The sequence below is a fragment of the Arvicola amphibius genome, chromosome 3 (genome assembly GCF_903992535.2).
Source record: "Arvicola amphibius chromosome 3, mArvAmp1.2, whole genome shotgun sequence".
Taxonomy (NCBI): Eukaryota; Metazoa; Chordata; class Mammalia; order Rodentia; family Cricetidae; genus Arvicola; species Arvicola amphibius.
Window position 1 is genome coordinate 15,472,032 of NC_052049.1, and position 6,651 is coordinate 15,478,682.

The following is a 6,651-nucleotide window of genomic DNA, read 5'->3' on the forward strand; positions in this document are numbered from 1 at the left end:
TGTGAAAATACAAACTCTTTGAAAACATGACTTTCAAGAAAATTGTTGTTTAATTTACTTTTTCCATTAGTTAAACTCTTAATGTGTACTTGTATACATGAGTGTGAAACTTTTTGTGTGATCAAGAGTGCCTGGAAATGCATGCATGAGTATGTGCAAGCTGGAGGACAATGTTGGGCATCATCCTCTTTTATGCGTAGTCTCTAATTGGCCAGAAGCTCACCCATTCAGCTACACTATCAGGCCAGCATGCCCTTGGGATCTTCCTTCTCTGCCTCCATAGTACTATGGATACAAACAATGCCCAGCACTTTTATATTGCTTGGGGGTGTTAACCTGTCTCACTTCTTTGTGATTTCAAGGTAAGCACTTTATATAATGAGTTATCTCCCTTGCCCTAGGGCTTTGTTGCTGTTGTTAGCTGGAATAGCAGTAGTAAATTTGTTATAGAATTTCCAAAATATACCTAGGTTATTCATTATGTGCTATTTTATTCTTAATAATGTAATTGCTTATTCTGTATTAGAGGTTTCTGGAGAATAATTAGTTTAATCTCGGACATTTTCTTAAAAGGCTTATAAGGATATAGTAATAAAACCAAAGACCATTCACAAACAAAAACAAACTTCCTTAATATTTTTATATTTTATAACAGAAAAAGAAAGTTTTGTTGTTGTTCCGAGGTAAGCAAGTGGGGAACCAGTACTTCATGTGCCCAGTACCCAGGCCTGTATCTCTATGAATAAATGATTAATCTAAGACAATGCAAAATTTATTTCATATAACTGCAGTAGCATTAAGAATCACAGAAAATGATTACAGCTGTGCCACGAGCTGTTTAATATTTTGTATTTATTTCTAGACAATATAAATCTCTTTTTAAGAGAAAAGTTTATTGATTGAACATTTTTGTAGATAAATGGATAACCTTTTCTTTTTCTCTTATTTGTACTCTTAGGAATTACCTAGGGGAAAAAATAGTCTCAATTTGTCATGTTATAGTAGGATGTATGAATTGCAGTAACAAGCAGGAATTCCTCAAAGGGACCTATATAAAACACAAACAAACCAACGAAAAATCACATAGGGAAGTAGGCAAGTCACAGGAAGGATACAAATTGATATGTACTTGGTTTCTATATTATAGTATATTAGAAATATTCCTTTAAAATATTGACATACACAGTGTTGAATTAAAGGAATATGCTTAAGGTGGCACTAAGTGCATTCGTGATCTGTTGTTTCAAATATAATCTGAATTTATATGATGTTAAATGGAAGTTTCAAAGTATATATGCATAATGTTACTTGTACCTATATTTTTAATCAAATTAAAGTGTGTCATTAAAAAATCATTTTTAAAATCTCATGATGCTTAATGCCAAAAAGCAGTTTTTTCACATTCATTCAGGACATTTTAATATGCTTAAGTAGTTGAGAAAGGCTGTGAACAAGTAAAAAAAACCAAACAAAACCTGTGTGTTTGTTAGAGAGTGGCATACTGAAGTTTTCTAAATTCAAAGTATGCTTGTCCCTTGTTTATATAAAACAAATACAAGGCATAATGTGGCTTGACTTATAAAGGAACTTGGCTCAGCTGTAGTCTCCAGCAAAGGTAATCAAACATTAATTTAGATGTTGCTGTCCAAGTGTTTTGTAGATGAGATTAAAGCCTGTAATTAGTAGTCTTTAAATAGATTATCCCAGATAATTTGAGTGGGATTGAGTGAGTCAGCTGAAAGTCTTTAAGAGCTTCACATAAACTTTCCCTAAGGATAAGGAAATCCTGCCTGAAAAGCAGCTTGATTAGACCTGCTGTTTGCCTGCCCTTCCTGGAGCCCTTACCTACAAATGCTGAACTGTGCACGACATCCCTGGTATTTCCATAAGAATTTGATTACTGTGCCTCATCATATATATGACTATAAAGTGAGCGTTATGCACATGTTGGTGTGTGTGTAGGGGGTGGTGTGGTGTGTGTGTGTGCTTGTGTGTGTGTGTGTGTGTGTGTGTGTATCCCCATAATACCTTTTTCCCTATGATAGAGCCATCTGCTGCCTCTGGATGTTCATTTTATTAAAGATTTAAACCATCTCTGCAAATGTCCCCAAAGTAAGGACATTAGTCATCATGGTAACATCAAATGCACAAAGGAGGTCAACAACAGTATCAGAAGCAAAAGCTAAATATCAGATGCAGAGTGAAGCAAGAAACATTGTATATAATGAAATCACTGGGTCTCAAATACTCACAAGCCACAATATGAAAAAAAGGACAAATGATTCCCCTTTAGATGTTTGACTGATCTTTCCTTGTCTTGTTTTCATCATATATAGTCATGTGTGTTAGTATTGATGAGTATGGACTCAAAGCCCAGAGAGAAGATGACACTAAATAAGATGATCTCTTTCTTCCTTGTTTCCTTTCACTCTCTAAGCCCCCTCCCCCACCACAGGTTATTGTTTATCATGAGTAAGTATTTTCCCTAGTAGAATTAATCCAGTTTAATGAATTACCTTAAAACATACAGGTTTTTACAACATAGGAAGAGAAGAAATAAAACAAGTCCAGAAAAAAGGATTCTGCATCTCCGTTAACAGTGCAGTGGACACCTATGGAAAGGACCATGATAGTCTATACAATCTATTTGAGATTCTCTGCTGACAGGAAGCAGAAAAGCAGGAACATATTTCTCTAGAACCTCCAAGGAAAAAGAATGACTGCACGAAGGAGCTTATCCTTGAGATGCATAGCAAAACTAACCTGTCAAGCTTGCCTAGCCGTTTCTATTTTAATAATGAGGTAGTTAGTGTATTGGAATACACTTGCAGAAATGTGTGACACAGCATATACATTACCCACTGCAAGACATGCAACTCTTCCCAATACACAGGGAACATATTATTTTTATTACAAATTCCAGGAAAATCATACATTAAATCAATATGTGTTAATTATAAAAACAAACAGTGCAAAAGAGGGCCATGGTCTTTACTGTCTTTGAATGTACTCTGTCATCCTTTTAAACACATGGACTCAACATAACCCATATTGAACACAAGTATGTCTGCATACCTCCAGATTATAACATAATAATCTTAGTCAGTTTTCTAACAATGCTATATACATTAGAATTCAATTTTAGCTGTTAGTGTCCTGAATTATACTGTTTAACATATTTAGGTATGCTGGTTAGTTTTAAATATCAACTAGACATAACATAGAATTAACTTGGAAGAGAATCTCCATTGAGAAATTATCTAGATCTGGCCTGCTGTCATGGCTGTGGAGTTTTCTCATGATTTGTTTTGATGTAGAGAGATCCAGGTCATTTGTGGAAGGCACCACTTCATGGGCTAAAACTGTGCAAGCGAGGAAAGGTTTCAGAGGATAAGCAGCAATCGAGGGAGGATGTGTTTATTCCTTCTTCGTTTTTGACTGTCAACGTGCTATGACTAGCTGCTTGAGCTCCTGCTCTGGCATCCCTGAAAAGGATAGACTGTAACTAGAATTACTATACAAGGCAAGTAAACCCTCTTCTCTAGGTTGATTTTGATGAGTACGTTTTAAGGCAACAACAGAAATGAAACTAATGGGGGAGCTCGGAGGAATGGGGTGCTTGGGATATAGGAAGGGTGGATATGAGAGCAGGGAAGCATATATCTTAATTTAAGGAGCTACCTGAGGGCTGTCAAGAGACTTGACCCTAGAGGGGTTCCCAGGTTTCCAGGGAGACGCCCCCAGTTAGTTCCTTGGGCAGCTGAGGAGAGGGAGCCTGAAAAGGCCAGTTCCTATAGCCATACTGATGAATTTCTTGCATATCACCATAGAACCTCCACCTGACGATAGATGAAGAAAATGACAGAGCCCCACATTGGAGCACCGGACTGCGCTCCCAAGGTCCTGATGAGGAGCAGAAGGAGAGAGAACATGAGAAAGAAAGTCAGGACCGTGAGGGAACCTCCAGCTGGCGACAGATGGGGAAGGTGACTGAGCCCCACATTGGAGCACTGGACTGAGCTCCCAAGGTCCTGATGAGGAGCAGAAGGAGCGAGAACATGAGGGAGAAAGTCAGGAACGAGAGGGGTGCGTTCACTCATGGAAACGGTGGGACAGAACTAATGGGAGATCACCAACTCCAGTTGGAATGGGACTGATGGATCATGCGACCAAACCTGTCTCTCTGAGTGTGGCCAACAGCGGGGGCTGACTGAGAAGCAAAGGACAATGGCTCTGGGCTCTGATTGTTCTTCATGGACGGGCTCTGTGGGAGCCTTCTCAGCTTGGTCGATCACCTTCCTGGACCTGGGGGGAGTTGGGAGGACCTTGGTCTTAGCATAGATTGGGGAACCCTGATGGCTCCTTGGCCTTGAGAGGGAGGGAGGGGAGGTATGGGTGGAGGGGAGGGGAGGGAAGGGGGAGAAGGAAAGGAGGGAAGGGGGAGGAGGAGGGGAGGGAGGGGGGAGGAGGAGGGAAGGAGATGGAAATTTTTAAATATAAAAAAAATAAACCATGAGAAAAAAAAATATAACACTTTAATAGGGTAATGAGGAGATGACAACCAATTGCTTTACCCTCAATTAATTAGGAAAGGGATAAGTAGAGTTTTCCAGAAATCTGGATGTGCACTGATTTGCAGTCAGCTCTATCTGAGTTTAAAGTTCTTTGTAGTAGCAGAAGCAAAAGCCATGTGCAAAGAGGTGTGGGGCAGCAATCATCTGGGTATAAGTGGCACAGAGGTCAAAGAATCAAATGGAAACTTTTCAGTGGCCGAACATGCACCCAGCAAAAATATTTTGAATTATAAAATGCTAACAATGATGGAAGTTTTTAATCTTAAGAAACGATTTCAGAAGGAATTCTTTTGTTTGGCTTTCAGGGCCTTCTTTGACGCTTTTTAAAGCTGATTAATTTACCATCTTCACAGTAAAACTTTGGAGAGAAGCTCGGTGCAAAGCTTTGACCACTATAATTGAGATCCTTTGAGAACAGTCCCTGAGTGGGAATATGGGGCATCTCAGGGCAGCACAGCTTTTATACAATTATTTGTAGTAGTACTTCTTTAATGTGTTCAAAACCTTGGAAACTTCAAAGATAAAGAAAGAAAACCTGGCGGAAGGTTGTCTCCCTAGCCATCTAGGTTCCTGTTTCTTTCATGTCCACCTTAGCACTGAAGTAGCTATTTTATGGCACCATTAAGCAACATATGCCATGAAGATACTATTGTTGACAATGGAGTAATGTGTGTCCAATAACATGCTGCACTTTTTAATTCTTCGTAAGTAAAGTGATTCTCCCCATATTTATTACATAAGGATGGAATACCAGATTATTACAATTTTGAAACATTTATTCTTTACAAGGAGTGTACATTTAGTATTGCTGAAATATTTTCAGTTTTAGCTTCATTATTTAATAAATGAAAACTTTGGGTGAATGGTTTTAACTTTCAAACCCAACTTTTAAATTTGTTCTGTTGGGACAGAATGGCATCTCTTTTTAGGACTTTTGTAAAGGTGCAATGAAATCATACTAACACTGTTGAATCAGTATAAATTTATCTGTATCTTCCTCTGCATTTTCAGAATTAGCTGGATAAAAATTTGTGTAAATAAAAATATATTTAAAAATATAACATTCTGTCATTGACTAATTAATTTCTTCTATGTTAACAGTGCAAGCAAAACATTTTAATGACAGTACTTGTTACTTTCTACAATAATTAATGCAGTCTTAATAAATAGCAAAATGCATAAAATAGATACAAATAAAAAATAACAAAAAGAGCATTGACCACAAACAGCTGGATGATTTGTTCATGTGTCCTCACTCAAACTTAAAACTATTGAGGAATAGAGAGTTACATTTTTAATATTATTTAAGGAGAACATGAAGGTTTCTAGAATTTTAACAAGTAATAATAGGTAAGTTTCCCTTCTGTGGATATTTTACGTTTAATTTCAGAACATATAATGAATGAACCAATTTATTTTTATTAAAAACTATGAATCATTTAGTTTACTGACTTCTGATCCTCATTATGTGTATTTTTATTATGAGTTGGAGAAATTTTATTCTACACTCACTAATGAAAACATAAGCATGATTCTAATTAGCTTGCATGTGCCCTAGGAATGCACAAATCCTTTATTAGATATGAGAGATGAATTCTGGTCACCACCTCTAAATGCCAAATATATTATATTCTTGGGGGAAAATATTCTTTCTCCTAATTAAAACTATATGCTCCATAATGAACAAGGCATAATTAAAGATAAAATACCAAAGAAATAACTTGCTTCTCTATGAAAATTTTACATTAATAGAACTTATTTTGCAACACTTTGGAAGTTTTGTTTTTAATTTGTCTGTTTCTACAAGGACAACAACTCCTAAGTTGAGTAGATTTTTTTTATGTTTATTCCAATGAATTTAAAAATTAAATACCTGGCATTTTGTAAAAATTCACACCCCTGACAGCATCCCATTCCTACAAAATCTCTGAGATTTTGTTTTTCTTTTAGTGTATTCTGGACAATATATTGGCCTTTCTTTTGTTGTTAGTTACTCACAGTTCTCCTAATCACTTTAACATGACACCCTCTCCTCTCATTCCCTTTAGTGTAGATGAATATTTCTGTTCATTCTTTC